Source organism: Piliocolobus tephrosceles, chromosome 13 (genome assembly GCF_002776525.5).
Source record: "Piliocolobus tephrosceles isolate RC106 chromosome 13, ASM277652v3, whole genome shotgun sequence".
NCBI lineage: Eukaryota > Metazoa > Chordata > Mammalia > Primates > Cercopithecidae > Piliocolobus > Piliocolobus tephrosceles.
The window spans coordinates 62,904,397-62,924,115 of NC_045446.1; the positions used below are offsets into that span (position 1 = coordinate 62,904,397).

General features: G+C 50.0%; 1 protein-coding gene across 1 annotated transcript in view; it reads right to left on the reverse strand.

Moving 5' to 3' along the window:
• Positions 1–11,539, reverse strand: part of STARD10 (StAR related lipid transfer domain containing 10) — a 40,276-nt gene extending 28,737 nt beyond the window's left edge. Inside the window, exon 1 of the mRNA XM_023209515.2 lies at positions 9,011–11,539. The gene's annotated coding sequence lies outside the window, so the exon portion shown is untranslated. The remainder of the gene's footprint in view (positions 1–9,010) is intronic.
• Positions 11,540–19,719: the final 8,180 nt, after the last annotated feature.

The following is a 19,719-nucleotide window of genomic DNA, read 5'->3' on the forward strand; positions in this document are numbered from 1 at the left end:
CTGGACGATGTGCTGCAGGTCCTCATGAGGCCTGTGTGAATGACCTTAGATCTCCAGGCCTCCCATCTGCAGTGTGGGAGGCACAGTCAGATAATCACCCATCCCTTCTAAACCACACTCCTGAAAAGTGTCTGGGAATGAGTGGGTGGCAGGGGGCTGGCTCTGGACTCAGGATGCCCAGGCTCTGACTCTCTGCTATCTACCTCCTCTGCCTCTAACTCTAGGCAGGTCACTGCCCCTCCCCAGGCCTCAGCAGTTTTACCTGATACCCATACTGCCTGGGTGGGACACTCAGGCAGTGTGGGTCTCAGATAAAACCCAAAGGGGACCTCAGTAGAGCCAAAGGCTGCTTTGCTTTGTGAACTGTATCCTCTTGGATGTGCCATGAGGAAAAGAGGTGGCAGCACAGGCCTGGTGGCTCCTGCCTTTTTAGGGCCCCAATAAAACACACCTCAGCAGATAGCAGGCACCAGGGCAGCAAACCTCTCACACCCACCATCCAGTCCAGGGCAAAAAAGACAAGGCCAGGGGACAGGAGGTAGCAGTGAGGGCAGACTGATAGAAGGGCTTCCCCACCCTAGAGAGCTGCCAGAGAGAGAAAAACTCAGGGAGGTGCAGATGGCAAGAACCAAACCATCACTCAGATCAAAACACAGAAGAAACAAGAATCTTTTGGACCTTGGGTCGGTAAAGGTGGGTGATGTGGCACCTGAGGGCTCAGGCAGCCAGGCCCTGGGCTCATCCCTGGGTCCCAGGTTTAGGCCAGGCTACCTCGCCAGCAGGTGGGTAGAACGGTATCACCTCATTCTACTCATCGTTAATTTGCCCTTGCAAATGCTACCCCTCCCAGGAATTTCAGTATCTCTGGATCTGGGTCTCATGAAAACCTCTCAAACATGACAAAGCCGATTCATAGCCTTCTCAGAACACCTCTAAGCAGCCGAGAAGGACCCCATCTGCTCCAGAGCAGAAGAATGAGCCCAGGAGGGCTGGAGGGGCTCGGGGAGAGGAGTCTGGGAAGGACCCACAACCTAGCAGCACAAAGGGCCTGTGGAGCTGAGTTCAAATCCTGGACCTCTGATTTCCTAGCTGTGTCACCAGAAGCCAGTGACAGGCCTTCTCTGAGCCCCAGTTTCCTCATCTGGAATAATAATACCTATCCTCTAAGAATTGTGGCAGGGAAAAGAGTTGTATATGTGCCAGTTCCCCCCCAGATAAGTAACTAAAAATAAAACTGGTGGGGGTGAGTGGGGCAGGGAGGAATACACTGTCCAAAAATGCACGGTTCCAACCAAGGTAACATTTTGACATGATGGTTTGGCAAGTTTTGGGTCTCATGGAAGATCAAACAATGGAAACAGCTTTGGCAAAGCATGCCCCTGCTCTGCCCACCGCAGTCCCCTGCCCCAGATCTGGTCCCCTGCCCAGGAAGTGAATTGAGGTGCCTCTCTGAGCCCCCAGGCTAGAGTCCAGGTCTGGCTGCTCTCTGGGTCCCAGTTTCAGAATGGGGCATCACGGAGCAGGAGCCAGAGTGGGTATAGAAGGTGAGACTGTGTACGAGAAGGCGCTTGACAAACTGAGAAACAGCGTGGGAATGTGAGGCATCATTACACAGGGCACTGGGCAGGCCTGGATCTCATACGTGCCCCTCGCAGACAGAGCAGCTGAGGTTGTGGGGAGCATCATGAGGTCAGGAGTTCAAGACCAGCCTGGCCAACATGGTGAAACCTCATCTCTACTAAAAATACAAACATTAGCCAGGTATGGTGGCATGTGCCTGGGAGGCTACTCAGGAGACTGAGGCAGGAGAATAGCTTGAACCTGGGAGGCGGAGGTTGTAGGGAGTGGAGATTGGACCACTGCACTCCAGCCTGGGTGACAGAGCGATGCTCTGTCTCAAAAAAAAAAAAAAAAAAGGAATGAAAACCTAGGTCTCTCAGCTCCTAACCTGAGGCTCCTGCTCCTCCCACCCCCTATTACATACCACACCTTCCACTTGCCTGCCAGTGACCTTGACACAGTCACTGCCCTCTCTCAGCCTCAAGTCAGTCTCCCTTGGTGCCCCGCAACCTGCCCAGTGTCCTGGACAATGAGGGGCCTGAAAGTCTAGCCTTGCTCCAGGATGCCCACCCCTACTCACCATCTAGTTAGACAGGTGATGGCTGCCTTGATCTCCCCTCTGGGAGATGATAGGGCCCCACCCCTACCTCTTCTCCCCCACCCCCTCCTCAGGGGTAACCCTGCCTGCCAGTTTTGGTGGAGCAAATTCCCAGGTTGTCCAGGGCAACAAGGCAGTGTCCTGGCACTGTTCTAGAAGATTGGGCAGTGACCTGTGTGATGTCACCAGGAAGCAGTGGCATGGAGGAGGGGTCCCAGAGACCCTCAGAAGGGTGCAGCAGGCTGGGCACGGTGGCTCACACCTGTAATCCCAGCACTTAGGGAGGCCAAAGCAGGCAGACTGCACAAGTCCAAGAGCTCAGGACCTGGCTGGGCAACATGGTGAAACCCCATCTCTACTAAAAATTAAAAAATTAGCTGGGCATGGTGGTGCACACCTGAGGTCCTAGCTACTCAGAAGGCTGGGGCAAGAGGATGGCTTGAGCCCGGGACGTCAAGGCTGCAGTGAGCTGAGATGGTGCCACAGCATCATCTCCAGTTAAAAAAAAAAAAAAAAAAAAAAGTTCAGCACCAAGAACTCTGAGGCCCCTAGGGCTGGGTTGGCCTTGAGAGGGATGTGTCCTTCACAGTGGCAACAGGTGTTCCATCCCAGTCCCACTTGGAGCCGGATCTAAGTGTTTGCCCAGGGTGGGTCTCACACCTTGCTGTGCCTCACTGAGCAAACAGCTCACACCTGCCCTTAGGGAGCTGCTGGAGCCTCAGGGAGCCACACTGTAGTGCGCAGCCTCAAAGTCAGTGCAGGTTAGGGTCACCCCCACCTGCACTTCTCCTGATGTCCTGTCACAGTCCCACACAGAAACACTTCACCTTGCTATTACACAGGGCCAGACCTGCACAGCTACACACATTTTGTCATGCCAGGCCACACACGGCACCAAAGTGGAGTTGCCAAATAAAATACAGGACAACAGCTGGGCGCAGTGGCTCACACCTGTAATCACACCTATAATTCCAGTGCTTTGAGATGCTAAGGTGGGAAGACTGCTTGAGGCCAGTAGTTCGAGACCAGCCTGGGGAACATAGTGAGACGCTGTCTCTACAAAAAATGTAAAACTTATCTGGGCATGGTGGCACACACTGGTAGTCCCAGCTACTAAGTAGGAGCCTGAGGTGGGAGGATCACTTGAGCCCAGGAGTTCCAGACTGCAGCGAGCTATGATCGTACTACTGCACTCTAGCCTGGGTGACAGAGTGAGACCCTGTGTCAAAAAAAAAAAAAAAAAAAAAAAAGGAAAGGGGACAGCGGAATTATACAAGACCACCGAGCAGGGAACTTTGTGGCATCTGTCCTGCTTCCTCTTCCATCCTTCTCCCCACCCCATCCTCTGATCCCTGCACCTCTGAACCCTGGGAGCTGCCCTCTGGGCCTTGCAGGGGCTGCTGCCTCCCCCAGGTTCCCCCCTAGCTGCAATCCCTCCTGCCACCACCATACAGTTGACCGAGTCCCTAGCAGGTGGGGAGGCCTCTTGACTGGAGAACAGGACTAGAGAGGGCCAGAGGCTTGTCTGAGGTGGGCAGGGCCTGAAGCAGAACCAGGTGGATTCCCCTTCCGGAGGGTTCCCAGGCACAGATGGCCACACCCCGCTCTGCCTGCTGGGCCCTCCCACTGTTGATGTCTATTGGGCACTGCCACCTGTAGGAACTCAGTTCGATTTCGGGGTCGATGCGTCCTTCCAAAAGCCCTGGAGTTTCCTGTCAGAGGCACCTGATCCATCTGCCTGTCCCCAGGCCCTCCCTTCAGCTCTGTGCTCAGGCTGGGTGGGGGTGGGGGCATCAGTGTCTTGTGTCTTCAGGAAGGATAAGGTTGTCTAGGCCTTTCTCCACCAAGGTAGGCAAGAACTCCAGCCCAGGGACCATAGCTCCTTTTCTGGCAGCCCACACAACTTCCTTCTTTTGGTTTGTTCTTCTTTTTTATCTCAAAGTTGGGGCCTCAGTGTCCTGACTCAGGACAGTTTCCACCTCCTGGAACTGGTGGGGCTTCTGGGGAGAGCTCAGGGTCACCCTTTGGGTGATAGGAGAGGTTGGCGGCGGGTGGGGGGGCAGCCCCAAAGCCTAGCCTAGACTGTTACTGTTCCTGAGGGAAGGGGCTCCTCTGGGAGGCTTTGTGGTCTGAGTGCTGTGGGCCTGTTGGGGAGCCTGGACCTACCCAGGGACATAGCATGGCCCCAGGTATAGCCCAACTTCCATACCCAGGGACCATACGCTGAGACATCTGGGGTAAGTTCTTCTCCCACTGGGCCTTATTTTCCTCATCTATCCAATGGGGCTCACAGTCCCTGCCTGACCTTCTGCCTGAGGGGGTTGTGAAGGTGAGACCAACTGTGAAAGGCACCTACTGTGGCCCAGTGCCCCTCCCTAGAGAGGGTGTGCAGGGCCGTGTGTGAGTGACAACCTACAGACCTCTGTGACCTCGGTGCTGGTGTGCACATTCCCCAGGAGCACAAGTGACTGAGGCCTGTGTAGGAGCTGGGGTGTGACTGTGTGGCACTTCAAGGTTTCTCAATGTGGGTGAGGCAGTGCCTTGGGTGTAAGATTACCAGATTTAGCAAATATTTGGGATGTACTTATAGTAAAAATATATTTGTTACTTCTCTGAAATTCAGCTTTTTTTTGGATGGTATCTCACTCTGTTGCCCAGGCTAGAGTGCAGTGGCGTGATCTCGGCTCACTGCCACCTCCCAGGTTCAAGTGCCTCAGCCTCCCAAGTAGCTGGGACTACAGGCACGTACTACCACGCCTGGCTAATTTTTGTATTTTTAGTAGAGATGGGGTTTCATTATGTTGGCCAGGCTGGTCTTGAACTCCTGACCTCATGATCTTCCTGCCTCAGCCTCCTAAAGTACTGGGATTACAGGCGTGAGCCCCTGCTCCCGGCCCTTTTTTTTTTTTTTTAAAGATAGGATCTTGCTCTGTTGCCTAGGCTGGAGTACAGTGGTGCAATCATAGCACATTGCAGCCTTGAAATCTGGGGCTTAAGTGGTCGTCTCTCCTCAGCCTCCTAAGTAGCTGGGACCACAGGTGTGCACCACCATGCCCAGCTAACTTTTTAATTTTTTGTAGAGATGGGGTCTCCCCAGGCTGGTCTCTAACTTCTGGCCTCAAGCAATCCTCCTGCTTTGGCCTCCCAAAGTGCTGGGATTATAGGTGTGAGCCATTGTGTCTGGCCTCAGTTGTTCCATCTAAGTTGGGTGGACTACTAGAAATTCTGTCATGACAATGAGGATGAAGTGAGTAAATCCTGTGGAATGCTTAGCACAGTGCCTGGCACACAGTGAGTGCTCAATAAATGCCACAGCTGCTATCAGTTCTCAGTTCCTGAGCTTCCTTCCCCCAGGTCTGGCATCTGTCTCCGAGGCCTGGCCTCTGTCCTACATCTTTGTTCCTCAATCTGGAGGCAATGATTTCTTTTTCCTGAGTGGGGTTAACCTAGAGCCTGGAGGATTGAGAGGGAAGAGAGGTAGCTGAAATGACATCTTGTCTCCCTCCCTAATCCCCAATCCAAGCAGAGCTGCGAAAGGCCTGGTGTCAATGGCATTTGCTCCTTGCACCCACACAGCCCCTCCTCAATGTCTGACAGCGGCATGCTGGGACAGCAGCGAGGCACAAGGGGTCTGGCCATATCTAGCCAGAGGGCAGCATGGCACTGAGAGGTCCACGTTCCAGGGGCTGGCTCCCAGGACCGCGTGAGGACTGGTGTGGGCAGAATTCTCTAGGGGCTCTGTCTGAGAATGGTGCTGAAGGCTCTGCCCTGGGTCAAGGTTCACCCTAGGTTCCAAACCCACACCTGGAACAGGCCTGCAGCAGGCTCAGCTTCCATGGGCACTGCTGTCCGGGGACTCCTGCCAACCCCTGCTTCCTGCTGTGAGTCCCTGGTGTCCTAGGTCAGCAGGTGTCTCCACAGGCTTCCCGGGGGAAGACTGCCTCTTTCAGCACCTTCTAAATTTAGGGCTTGGGCTCCATGACTCACTCCTGAGTCTGCTTTGCTCCCCTCCTCCGGGAATGTGCTCCCACGGGATCTGCAGGCCCCACAATCCTGCAGCAGCCACACACACACCAAGGAGAGCTTCCAGACCCACTGGCTCCAGGCCAGCCCTGGGCTTCTCCCGACCAGGCCCTGTACTCTCCTTCCCTTACCTCTCCATCTTTCCAACCCTCCCTGCAAACCACAGCCCACCCAGGTGGCCACACTGGGAGCTGGCTCCAAGCATGACTATGAGGGTAGTCGGGGAAGGAGAGGAATCAAGCCCTGCCCCCTCCAGCATAGCTGTGGCAGAGCCCTCACCTGAAAGCAGGAGGCTTGAGTTCTGGACCAGACTCACGCTTACCTCACTGTGGGGCTCTCGGTGAGTTCCTGGCCTCTCTGGGCTTCTCTTTCCTCCTCTATAAATAAGGAGTTTGAACCAGACTTCCATTAGGGAGACTTGAAACAGAGCTGAAGTGAGCACAGGGCCAGGCCTCCAACTACTAACAAGGTGGGCCGGGGGGTGGTACCTGATGTCAGGCCCTGTCTCCCGCCAGGCGCCCCTCTTCCCCCAGCCCCTGCTCCATGAGGGGAAACGAGGACCAAGAACCTGCTGTTAGCGTTCATGAACCTCCTTCTGCCGTGCAAGGAGGAAGCTCATGCACAACCCCACACCTTGAAGGGGCCAGAAAGAGCCCAGGGTCTTATTCTGGGCTGACTCCAGAGCTGTAATGTGTAGCTTTGAGTAAAAACCAAATTCACTCTTGGCCTCAGGTTGTGGGGAAGAGAATCATGCGTGTGTGCAGGTGTAAACGCTCGCGACATTTCTCCTCTGCCAGGTTCCCAGAACTGGAGGAGGAGATGGGGACCCCCCTTGACTTCCAGAAATGCAGGCACCCAGGGCAGGGTGTGGAGGTATCTGGAGATGGTCAGACCTGGCGCTGCTGCTTCTCTGCCCCTGCATGACTCTAGGAGAACCCCATCTGTGGCCTGCCTCAACTTGTGTTCACAAGTAACAACAGTGGCTAACAGTTACTGAATGCTCACCATGGGCCTGGTGCTGGTCTATGCACTTAACAGGTCTTAACTCATTTAATTTATAGGTAAACCTTGAGACAGTCGCAAAGCTTAGCATCCCCACTTTACAGACAATTTGAGGCTCAGAGCGGGGCAGGGACTCACCTGGGATCACAGTCTTAAGTCACTGGGAGGGCTGATTAAAAGCCAGGTCTGAGGACAATCCTGGCTTCTATTTGCTACCCCAAGTTAGTCCTTCTCGGAGCATACATTAGACACTAAAATAAATGTTTGATGAAGATGTTTGACTACTGCCATGTGATGGAAAGATCCCTGTGCTAGTCCAGTTCTACCCCAACTCCTTGTGTGTCCTTAAGACAGTCCTTTTCTGGCGGGGTGTGGTGGCTCATGCCTGTAATCACAGCACTCTGGAAAGCCACAAACAGATCACCTGAGGTCAGGAGTTTGAGACCAGCCTGGTCAACATGGTGAAACTGTGTCTCTACTAAAAATACAAAAAATGAGCCAGGCGTGGTGGCGGGCACCTGTAATCCCAGCTACTCAGCAGGCTGAGGCAGGAGAATTGCTTGAACCCAGGAGGCGGAGGTTGCAGTGAGCCAAGATCGCACCCTTGCACTCCAGCCTGGGCAACAAGAGCAAAACTCCGTCTCAAAAACAACAACAACAACAACAACAAAACAAAACAAAAAAGAGTCCTTTTCCTTCTTCAGCCTCAGTTTCTCGGGCTGAAAAACAGAAATGATAAGTGAAGGCCCAGATAATGAAATGCTTGGAGGTGAATCCAAGATCCACCTCCAGATAATTCCATCAAATTATCTTGGATATCTTTTTGTTTTTGTTTTTGTTTTGTTTTGTTTTGTTTTGAGACAGAGTTTTGCTCTTGTTGCCCAGGCTGGAGTGCAATGGAACTATCTCGGATCACGACAACCTCTGCCTCCCGGGTTCAAGCGATTCTTCTGCCTCGGCCTCCCAAGTAGCTGGGACTATAGGCATGCGCCACCATGCCTGGCTCATTTTTTTTTCTTTTTTTTGAGACAGAGTCTCCCTCTGTCACCCAGGCTGGAGTGCAGTGTCACGATCTCGGCTCACTGCAAGCTCCGCCTCCCAGGTTCACGCCATTCTCCTGCCTCAGCCTCCTGAGTAGCTGGGACTACAGGCGCCCGCCACCACGCTAATTTTTATTTTTATTTTTTTTTGTATTTTTAGTAGAGACGGGGTTTCTCCATATTGGTCAGGCTGATCTCGAACTCCCAACCTCAGGTGATCCACCCACATCAGCCTCCCAAAGTGCTGAGATTACAGGCATGAGCCACCGTGCCTGGCCTACCTGGGACATCCTGAAGGATCTTGGATTTCTATTTCTACAAATACCTGCCTTTCATGACTTGCCTAGGGAGGCCCAATCTGTAACAAGACCTCAGGGTCTCCCAGCCCTTCCCCCAACCTACCCCCAAAACCTCTAAGAGCAATCTAGAGAGAATCAGCTGCATACAGTCCAGCTCCACCTCTCCAAGGGACAGAGAAAAGTCCCCTTCCCTGGGGGTAGCGGCATGATCCTGCAGGTGCCATCGTGTGCCTAGGTGCCACCTCGCTTCACCTGGCTGGGGAAGTGGCTACTATGGCCTCAGCTCACTGTGCATCACTTCCCCTTCTCATCACCCAGACCAGCCCAGGTATCACCTCTAGCTCCAATGCCCCCAGATGGAGTCACCTGAGTACCCGATTCCTCCTAAGCTCAGAAACAGAGTCCACTGCCTTCCCACTCCTTTCCATTCAGAGTCTGCCCCCTTAGTGCTGCCCCCTCCTCTGTCACGCCTGGGCTCTTTCCCTTACCTGGGCTACTGTCCTGAGAAGCAGGGTCTGTACAGCTCCAGCAACATTCTCCTCTTCCTCCAGAATTTTCCAGATCCTCCTCAGCTTCCTGCCTCTTATGGTCATCTCGACACAGCAGGGTCTTCCTCCATCAGGCCAAGGTGGGGGTAGAAGAAGAATTGGGAACAGGGACTCCCCTAGGTTCTCAGGGTACAGTTAGTCAATCTAAGCCTGTATCCAACAAAGACACTGGCCCCTGGGGTACAAGGAAGGGCTCAGGCCCAAGGGCAAGAGGATTAGGCTTTAGCTCTTGCTCACAGCCTGCTGAGACCTGGGGCAAGCCCCTGTCCCTCTTGGGGCCCTCAGGTTTGCAATCTGCAGAATGAGGAAATGGGTTCCTCAATCTACAATCACCTGACTATAATAATATTTTGCCTTTATATACAGCGTGGGTAAATTCCCGAAAGTAACTAAGCTGTTTTCACCCCTGGATCTCATTTGATCCTCCCAACAGCCTGTTCTCATTTACAAATGAGAAAGCTCAGGTCCCTAAGGGAACAAAATTACCCAGTCACACAGCAAGCTGGAAGCAGAGCCTGGGTGCAGTCCTTGAATCCTGATCCTTCCCTGGCCTTTTACCCTCTATGATGCTGGGACTCTGCCTGACTTCCTCTAACCTGTTGTGCCATTTGCAAAAGGGCTGTCGTGAGGACTGGATTAGGAGAGGCGATGAAGAGGGTCATTCCTTGTGAATCATAAAAGAAAGGACCACAGAACGATGACTGGACCGTTAGGTTACTATTTATTACGGTTATCTTCGCTAAGGCGCCCCCACGTGTCGATCCCGAGACTCTCGGCTTGCGCAGGCGCTCTTTGGTGTTTACAGAGGCTGCGAAGCCCCGCGTTTGCGCGTGCGCTTCTCGCCTGGCCCGCCTAGAGGTCCCGGACTAGGGGCGGACTAGGGGAACCTCTGCCTCGCGCTCCCTAGTGGTTGTCGCCGCTGTCACCACGGCTCCCGGGGCCTCTGTCGGCTCCACTTTGGTTGAGACGTCTCCACAGCCCAACAGCGGCGGCGGTCTGAGGACAGGCAGGAGAAAATACGGCGCGCTCGGCATCGTCCTTCTCACCGGGGACTCCAGCATCTCAGTCACCGCTTCACCAAGCCCCAGAGGCAGGTTCTGGCATCCATCACGGCAAACTGGAGACCGCGGTGAATTCCACCGGAATGGCGCGCGCATTGCCACATGGGAACTATAGTTCACAGCTAGGCCCTTTCTGGGGCTGGGCTGCTGGAAAAACTACATTTCTCAGGAGCTCAAGAGTCAGGCTGACAGAAAGGGGGCCCGCGGCATGTTGGGAGATGGAGTTTGGGGGTTCGTGCTGGCAAGGAAACAGTTAAGCAATGGAGCCAAGTGTTCTGAGCCTGGGCCTGTGGGTCTGAGTTGGGCAGGAGTTACACAGTAGCTCTTAGAAGAGCGGAATAGCATTGTTGCGGCTTTTAGAAAGAATACTACTTATTAGTTGTGTGATCTGAGCGATCAAGACAAATGCCCCTTTATCTTATTTATTTATTTATTTATTTATTTTTTGAGACAATGTCTCTCTCTGTCTCTCAGGCTGGAGTACAGTGGCCCCAGAACTGCTGGCCTCCCGCCTCACCCTCCCGAAGTGCTGGGATTACAGGCATGAGCCATCAGGTCTGGCCAGATGCCCTTTTATCAACTCCGATGGACCTTAAGGTTAAGGTTAAGGAAACAAACGTTGCCTACCTCAGGGCTCAGATGGCATGGCAACTTTACATTTCTACTGCTACCAGAAAAACCACACTCTTACTAAACCCCTAGCAATAGGAGCTATCAGGCAAATTATCAGACTCTTTTTTTACTGGGATTTGCAACTCAAACCACTACAACACTGATCTTACAAAGATCAGTAAAGATCTGTTTGTAAGAACAGATCTTACAAACATTCTTTCCTGATAAGCAACTGCAGACCTCAAGCCAGTTTCAGCAAGCTCGCAGAGACTGCATGCAAACTGTGTTTGTGTCCTATAGTTCACCTTTTGATGCAAAGAACCAAATTCCACCTCATTTTCACGCAAAAACCCCATTCCAAAGTGAACATGGAATGTATGTTACATGTGTTTACCCACTGCGCATGCACTCATATCCCCTCATAAATATGTATAGCTTTTCCCCCAAACCTGCTGAATATGTATGATTATTGTGAAAATACAGACCCTATGAATCATAAAAACCAGCCTGCCTTTTCCCTATACGAAGAGAGAGCACCTTTGGTACATGCAAGAGAGTGTCTCTTCTCAGTTTGCAAACTGATACCGCTAATGAAACTGCCTTCTACTGTTTAGGCATCCTGGTGTTCTAGAGGGCAGCAGTCTGCACCTCTCACAGGCCTTCCTTTTCCATCACTCCTCAGAGACTGTATTCACAGGGGTCACCTGTGTGTAAGATACTGTTTGTCTTTTTTTGGGGGACGGCAGGGGCTGTTCGTTTGTTTTTGTTTTTCTGAGACAGGGTCTCTCTCGTTCTGTCACCCAGGCTGGAGGCAAGACCATTGTTCCCTGCAGCCTGGACCTCCTGGGCTCAATCTATTCTCCCACCTCAACCTCCTGAGTAGCTGTGATTATAGGCACACACCACTACACCCAGCTCATTTTTTTTTTAAATTCGAACTTTAATAATGTTTTGCCTTTTTTGTTTGTTTTTTTAGATGGAGTCTCATTCTGTCACCCTGGCTGGAGTGCAGTGGTACAATCTTGGCTCACTGCAACCTCTGCCTCCCGGGTTCAAGCGATTCTTCTACTTCAGCCTCCCAAGTAGCTGGGATTACAGGCACACACCACCACGCCCAGCTAATTTTTTTTTTTTTTTTTTTGAGAGGGAGTCTTGCTCTGTCGCTCAGGCTGGAGTGCAGTGTCGTGATCTCAGCTCACTGCAACCTCTGCCTCCCGGGTTCAAGAGATTCTCCCACCTCAGCTTCCTGAGTAGCTGGAATTACAGGCACTCGCCACCACGCCCAGCTATTTTTTTTTTTTTTTTTTTATTTTTTTTTTTTTAGAGCTGGGGTTTCATGCTGTTGGTCAGGCTGGTCTCGAACTCCTGACCTCATGATCCACCCACCTCGGCCTCCCCAAGTGCTGAGATTACAGGTGTGAGCCACCATGCCTGGCCTAATTTTTGTATTTTTAGTAGAGATGGGGTTTCACCATGGTGGCCAGGCTGGTCTCAAACTCCTGACCTCATGTGATCCACCTGCCTTGGCCTCCCAAAGTGCTGGGATTACAGGTGTGAGCCACCGTGCCCAGCCTAATTTTTTGTAATTTTTGTAGACACAGGGTTATGCCATGTTGCCCAGGCTGGTCTCAAACTCCTGAGTTCAAGGGATCCTCCTGCCTTGGCTCCCAAAGTGCTGGGATTACAGGCGTGAGCCACCCCACCTGGCCTCAAACTCCTCTTTGGAAAAAAAGTATGGGCCACGGATTCTACCATGGCTGTTGTCTCTTTCCCAGGTTCGTCCTCAACCCTGGCAAAATTAACCTCTAAACTGATAGGGACCTGCCTTAGGTACTTTTTGGTTTACAAAATTGTATTAATAGGCTGGGTGCAGTGGCTCACGCTTGTAATCCCAACACTTTCGGAGGCCAAGGCATGGGGATCTCTTGAGGCCAAGAGTTTGAGACCAGCCTGGCCAACATGGCGAAAACCTGTCTCTACCCAAAATACAAAAATTAGTCAGGCGTGGTGGTATGCGCCTATAATCCCAGCTACTCAGGAGGCTGAGGCAGGAGAATCGCTCGAGCCTGGAAGGTGGAGGTTGTAGTGTGTTGAGATTGTGCCACTGCCCTCTGGCCTGGGCAACAGAGCAAGACTCTGTCAAAAAAAAAAAAAAAAATATATATATATATATATATATATGAGAATAAGAATGAGGCCGGGTGCTGTGGCTCACGCCTATAATCCTAGCGCTTTGGGAGGCTGAGATGGGCAGGTCATTTGAGGTCAGGAGTTCGAGACCAGCCTGGACAACATAGCGAAACCCTGTCTCTACTAAAAATACAAGAATTAGCTGGGCATGGTGGCTCGTGCCTGTAGTCCCAGCTACTCAGGGCTGAGGCAGGAGAATCACTTGAACCCGGGAGGCAGAGGTTGCAGTAGCTGAGATTGTGCCACTGTACAGAGTGAAGTACACTGTACAGATGGTGACAGAGTGAAACTCCATCTCAAAAAAAAAAAAAAAAAAAGAAAAAGAAACTCTTGCCCGAAAGATCTAAGTCACTAAGTGGACAGGGTTTATAATGCAGGTACAGAGATCCAGGTAAGGAAGTTTTGAACACAGTATTCCACATCTATCTTATTTTTTCCAAAGAAACAGGACTGTAGGTCCTGTGGCAGTCCAGAACTGATGCCAGTCCCTTTATACACAGCTCTGCTTTGCTTTGAGCCTATCAAAATATTGCTTCATTTACATTTCACCTCGTCTTTACCCGCTCCCAAGCCCTGTAAAACTGTCTTCCTTTGTGCTTAGTGGGACACTCCTCGGTTTCTCCAGTGCGCTATCTTATTACAAGGGACAAGAAACCTGACTTCATCATACCATGGGTTTGTCCCTTGGTGGTCTTGGCTGATTGGGCTAGGACAGCCTGAAATACTGGTGTCCTCCAGGTCTGCGACAGGCCCTCTCTTCACTCTACACTCTTTTTTGGGATGACCTCATTCACTTCCAACCATATGCTTATAGCCCCCAAACCTCCAGCTCAGGCCTTCCTCCTGACTCTAGGACATCTCCCTCTAGTCAACTCACAAGTTCCTTAAACTTGGTGTGTTCAAAACGGACTTTTTTTTCAAAACTGACTTTTTTTTTTTTTTTTTTTTTTTTTGCTGACTGTTTGGTTGGAGGGCAGCTACTCCTCACTGGATCAGGTTCCTCTTCACCCACTGCCCACAAACTGTGTCACATTGAATCGACTGTTTTTCACATAGAACAATAACCTAAAACCTTAGAAAGCTGGGAGGATTTCAGGGTGGGGGAAGGTAGAAACTGGGCCCGATTTGCTCCACCCCTAATCCCTGTCTCTTGACAAGGGGTTGGGCCTCAAGGTGGAGGCTGCAGAGGAGGTCCCGCCTTTCTACCCCTTCTCCTGAGCTGAGCTCTCATGGTCTCCTACCTTGAAGACTTTCTAGTCAGTTTCCCCACCCCCTCCAGTCTCAATCCCTTCTTGTGTCTTGGGGATTTCACAGCCACCTCTCTTCCCAGATCCTGGTGGCTTTCTTCTGGGGTCAGCTGACATCTCTGCAGAGGGGCAGGCTGTGGCCTGTCTGCGCTGGGAGGGGGAGTACTGTGACAGGAAGCTTGCCTGTGGCTGTGCCTGGTTTTCCTTCTAACACTTTTGAAACCAAACACACTTCAATAAAGGGTCTAACTTCTTTGTGAGGTGATCCTCTTGCCACTTCATCCCAATCCACCTCTGCCACATCTCATACCAAAGAAATTTGTATTCCTTTCATTCACGTAACTTTGACCTGGTTTCTTTTAACATATTATGGGGTGATCCTCCTCTCTCTTGCCCTTTTTTTATTTTGAAATGGAATTTTGCTCTGTCACCCATGCAGATGCAGTGGCACGATCTGGGCTCATTGTAACCCCAGCCTCCCAGGTACAAGTGATTCTCCTGCCTCAGCCTCACGAGTAGCTGGGACTATAGGCATGCATCACCATGCTTGACTAATTTTTTGTATTTTTAGTAGAAACGGGGTTTCACCATGTTGACCCAGCTGGTCTTGAACTCCTGACCTCAAATGATCCACCTGCCTTGGCCTCCCAAAGTACTGGGATTACAGGCATGAACCATTGCGCCTGGCCTCTCTTGCCCATTTCAAAGCATTTTCCACATTAGCCAATATTGAATGATGCTTGATTCTTCCCTTGGAGGGAGGAAAGGTATAATTTCAGTTCACTCCATCCCAAACACTGTTTTCCCTTTAAGGTGTCAACCTAAATAATAGAGAGCCTCTTTAAAAGAAAATGACATTTATTTGGGAATAGAACATCACAATGGAAATACACATGCCATAGAAACCAGTGCGTATTCAGGGAGGTAAAGGAAGACAAATGTTTTCAAAGGGAAAAAATGAGGAGGGTTATATAATTGTTTCGAAATAATTATGCTCGGCTACAGAGATCAAGTAACACCAGTCTGGGGTTGGCCAGGCAGTTGCTGGGCAGATTTCCTCACAGAAGTTTTTTTTTTTTTTTTTTTTTTTTTGGGAGGTTTTATTGGCTTTTGTACCAGGTTGTGGTTTTTATAGTCGTGTGATTGTTTTTCTTTTCTTTTTTTTTTTTTTTGAGACAGAGTCTGGCTCTGTCACCCAGGCTGGTGTACAGTGGTGCGATCTCAGTTCACTGCAACCTCCACCTCCAGGGTTCAAGCAATTCTCCTGCATCAGCCTCCTGAGTAGCTGGTATTACAGGCGTGTGTGACCACGCCTGGCTAATTTTTGTATTTTTGGTGGAGACAAGGTTTCACCATGTTGGCCAGGCTGGTTTCGAACTCCTGACCTCAAATGATCCTCCTGTCTTGGCCTCCCAAAGTGCTGGGATAACAGGTGTGAGCAACTGTGCCTGACCTGTGATTATTTTTCTTTTTCTCTTTTTTTTGAGATGGAGTTTTGCTCTTGTCACCCAGGCTGGAGTGTAATGGCATGATCGGTTCACTTGGGTTCAAGTGATTCTCCTGCCTCAGCCTCCCAAGTAGCTGGGACTATAGGTGTGTGGCACTACACCTGGCTAATTTTTTTGTATTTTTAGTAGAGACAGGGTTTCACCATTTTGGTCAGGCTAATCTCAAACTCCTGACCTCAAGTGATCCACCTGCCTCAGCCTCCCAAAGTGCTGGGATTACAGGCGTGAGCCACCGCGCCTGGCCTGTGATTGCTTTTCTTAGGATGCATATAAGCATGACAATTCTCTCTTCATATCCTTCCCTGACTGTACTTGTCAGGGATTTTTTAAAGTTAATTAAGCTGTTAAGTTCTAGGTAATTTGTGTTAAAATAAATTATTAAAATTAATTGATTATTTTTTGGGAGATAGGGTCTCACTCTGTCGCCCAGGCTGGAGTGCAGTGGCACGATCTTGGCTCACTGCAACCTCTGCTGCCTGGGCTCAAGTGATCTTCCTCCTTAGCCTCCTGAGCAGCTGGGACTACAGGTGTGCGCCACCATGCCTGGCTAATTTTACAATTTTTTGTAGAGACAGGATCTTGCCATATTGCCCAGGCTTGTCTTGAACTCCTGGGCTCAAGTAATCCTCCCACCTCGGCCTCCTAAACTGCTGGGACTGCAAGTGGGAGCCACCACACCCAGCCTTGGTTTTTTTTTTTAAATACTAGTGACTCCGTTTTGTTGTTGTTGTTGTTGTTGTTGTTGTGTTGTTGTTGCTTTTTTTTTTTTTTTTGAGACAGAGTCTTGCTCTGTCGCCCAGGCTGGAGTGCAGTGGTGCGATCTCGGCTAACTGCAAGCTCCGCCTCCCGGGTTCACGTCATTCTCCTGCCTCAGCCTCATGAGTAACTGGGACTACAGGCGCCCGCCACCATGCCTAAGTGCTGTAATCCCAGCACTTTGGGAGGCTGAGGTGGGCAGATCACTTGAGCCCAGGAGGAGGCTGAGGCGGCAGTAAGCCCTGATCACACCACTACACTCTAGCCTGGGCAACAGAGGGAAACCCTGTCTCGAAAAAAACAAAAAACAACGCCAGGCGTGGTGGTTCTTGCCTGTAATCCCAGCACTTTGGATAGCTGAGGTGGGCGGATCACAAGGTCAGGAGATTGAGACCATCCTGGCTAACATGATGAAACCCCATCTCTGCTAAAAATACAAAAAATTAGCCGGGCATGGTGGTGGGCACCTGTAGTCCCAACTACTTGGGAGGCTGGGGAAGGAGAATGGTGTGAACCTGGGAGGTGGAGCTTGCAGTGAGCCAAGATGGCACCACTGTACTCCAGCCTGGGCAACAGAGCAAGACTCTGTCTCAAAAAAAAAAAAAAAAGACTAACACAGCTACAGCTGAACCCACTTTCCCCATACCATGGATGTTTTTTAACCATTTCAGACTTTTAAACTGTTTAGTTTATTTTTTAACCTTTAGTAGAGATGGGTTTTTGCCATGTTGACCAGGCTTGTCTCGAACTCCTGGGCTCAAGTGATCCTCCTGCCTCAGCCTCCCAAAGTGTTGGATTACAGGCATGAGCCACCACACCTGTCCTGTTTAGTTTTTAATTCTATTAATATATTAGTTAACTATCATCTTTAGTTGGGCTATTGGTTATGGACATAAATAACTAATTTAAAAGAAGCATAAAAATAAATCTGCAAATTTGCCTCAAGATGATTGTTACCAGATTCTTGCATTTATCTGCTCAAAACTCATATCCAGATGTCACTAAGGCTGCAATTCCACGGCTGGAAGGAAAAAATAATAGACAGGATGATCATATCTCATTTGGTTTTTCACGTACCGAGAAAGAAAGCAACCTACCCCTAAAGGTGTCATTTATGAAAACTGTTTGCAAACAGCTATCCGAACGTTTAATCTCATCATTTATAATAGAAACAGAATACGGCCGGTTGAGGTGGCTCATGCTTGTAATCCCAGCGGTTTGGGAGGCCAAGGTGGGCAGATTGCTTGAGTCCAGGAATTTGAGACCAATCTGGACAACATGGCAAAAACCTTTCTCTACAAAAAAATCAAAAAACAAACAAACAAAAAATCTTAGCAGGGTGTGGTGGCACATGCCTGCCTGTGGTCCTAGCTACATGGGAGGCTGAAATGGGAGGATTGCTTGAGCCTGGGAGGTGGAGGTTGCAGTGAGCAGAGATCATGCTACTGCACTCCCGCCTGGGCAACAGAGCAAGGCCCTGTCTCTAAATAAATAAATAGATAAATAAAAAGCTTGGTGTGGTGGCGTGCCCCTGCAGAACCAGCTACTTGGAAGACTGAGGCAGGAGGATCACTAGAGTCTGGGAGGTCAAGGCTTCAGTGAGCTATGAGCGCACCACTGCACTCGATCCTGGGTGACAGAGAGACCCTGTCTCAATTAAAAAGGAAAAAGAAGGCCTGGCACAGTGGCTCACGCCTGTAATCCCAGCACTTTGGGAGGCCAAGGCGGGCAGATCACAAGGTTAGGAGATCGAGACCATCCTGGCCAACACGGTAAAACCCTGTCTGTACTAAAAAATAAAAAAAATTAGCTGGGCATGGTAGTGCACACCTGTAATCCCAGCTACTTGGGAGGCTGAGGCAGGAGAATCGCTTGAACCTGGGAGGCAGAGGTTGCAGTGAGCTGAGATCACGCCACACCGCTCCAGCCAGCCTGGGCAACAGAGCGAGACTCTGTCTCAAAAAAAAAAAAAAAAAAGAAAGAAAGAAAAAGAAAAAGAAACAGGGCGGGGTGTGGTGGCTCAAGCCTATAATCCCAGCACTTTGGGAGGCCAAGACGGGCGGATCACGAGGTCAGGAGATCGAGACCATCCTAGCTAACCCGGTGAAACCCTGTCTCTACTAAAAAATACAAAACACTAGCCGAGCGAGGTGGCGGGCGCCTGTAGTTCCAGCTACTCGGGAGGCTGAGGCAGGAGAATGGCGTGAACCCGAGAGGCGGAGCTTGCAGTGAGCTGAGATCCGGCCACTGCACTCCAGCCTGGGCAACAGTGCAAGACTCCGTCTCAAAAAAAGAAAAAGAAACAATGTAACATTAGAAACAAGAATAAACCCGTTGGGTCTGAAGAAGTATTATGAAGTATTTCAGACATATACTTCCAATGTCGGGACACACAGGTCCAGCTCCTCCTTTGAACTGCATCGGATTCTGTCTTACGAATGTACCATGGTATCTGTAACCATTCATCCTGTTGCACACTGGAGTGCAACTGCTGGGTCCAAGGATGTGCGTATATATCAGTGTGTAGATGGCCAAACTGTCCTCCTAAGAGATTAAACCAATTGACACTCCCACCAGCAACGAACAATGGACTCCATTTCCCCACGCTCTCACCAACTCTGAATATAGCCATGCATCGCTTAACAACCAGGATATGCTCTGAGAAATGCATTGTTAGGTGATTTCATCCTTGTGTGAACATCATAGTGTACTTACACAAACAGAGGGTAGAGCCCACCACACACACCTTGGCTATATGATATAACCTTTTGCTCCCAGGCTGTAAACCTGTACAGCATGTACTACACTGAATACTATAAGCAACTGTAACACAATGGTTTGTATTTTGTGTATTTTAACACAGAAAAGGTACAGTAAAAATACAGTCTTATAATCTTATGGGACTGCTGTCTTATCTGCAGTCTGTTGTTGACTAAAATATCCTTATGCAGTGCATGACTGTATCTTGCAATTTCTTAACTTTTGCCAATACATTGAGTAAAAGAAATGACCTCTCATTTGTACTTTAACTTACATTATAATTTTTGTGGATAACTTTTATTTTCCTTTCTTTTTTGGAGGGCATGCAAGATCAGTGAGTTTTCTTTCTCTTCTGATGATGAAAGTTATTGCTTATTTTTATATTGGGTTTTCAGTTTGGTTGATTTGTAGAAGTTCTATTTTCTGGATTTTACTACTTTTTTTGTTTTTGTTTTTGTTTTTTGAGACAGAGTCTCGCTCTTGTTGCTCAGGCTGGAGTGCTGTGGAGCAATCTC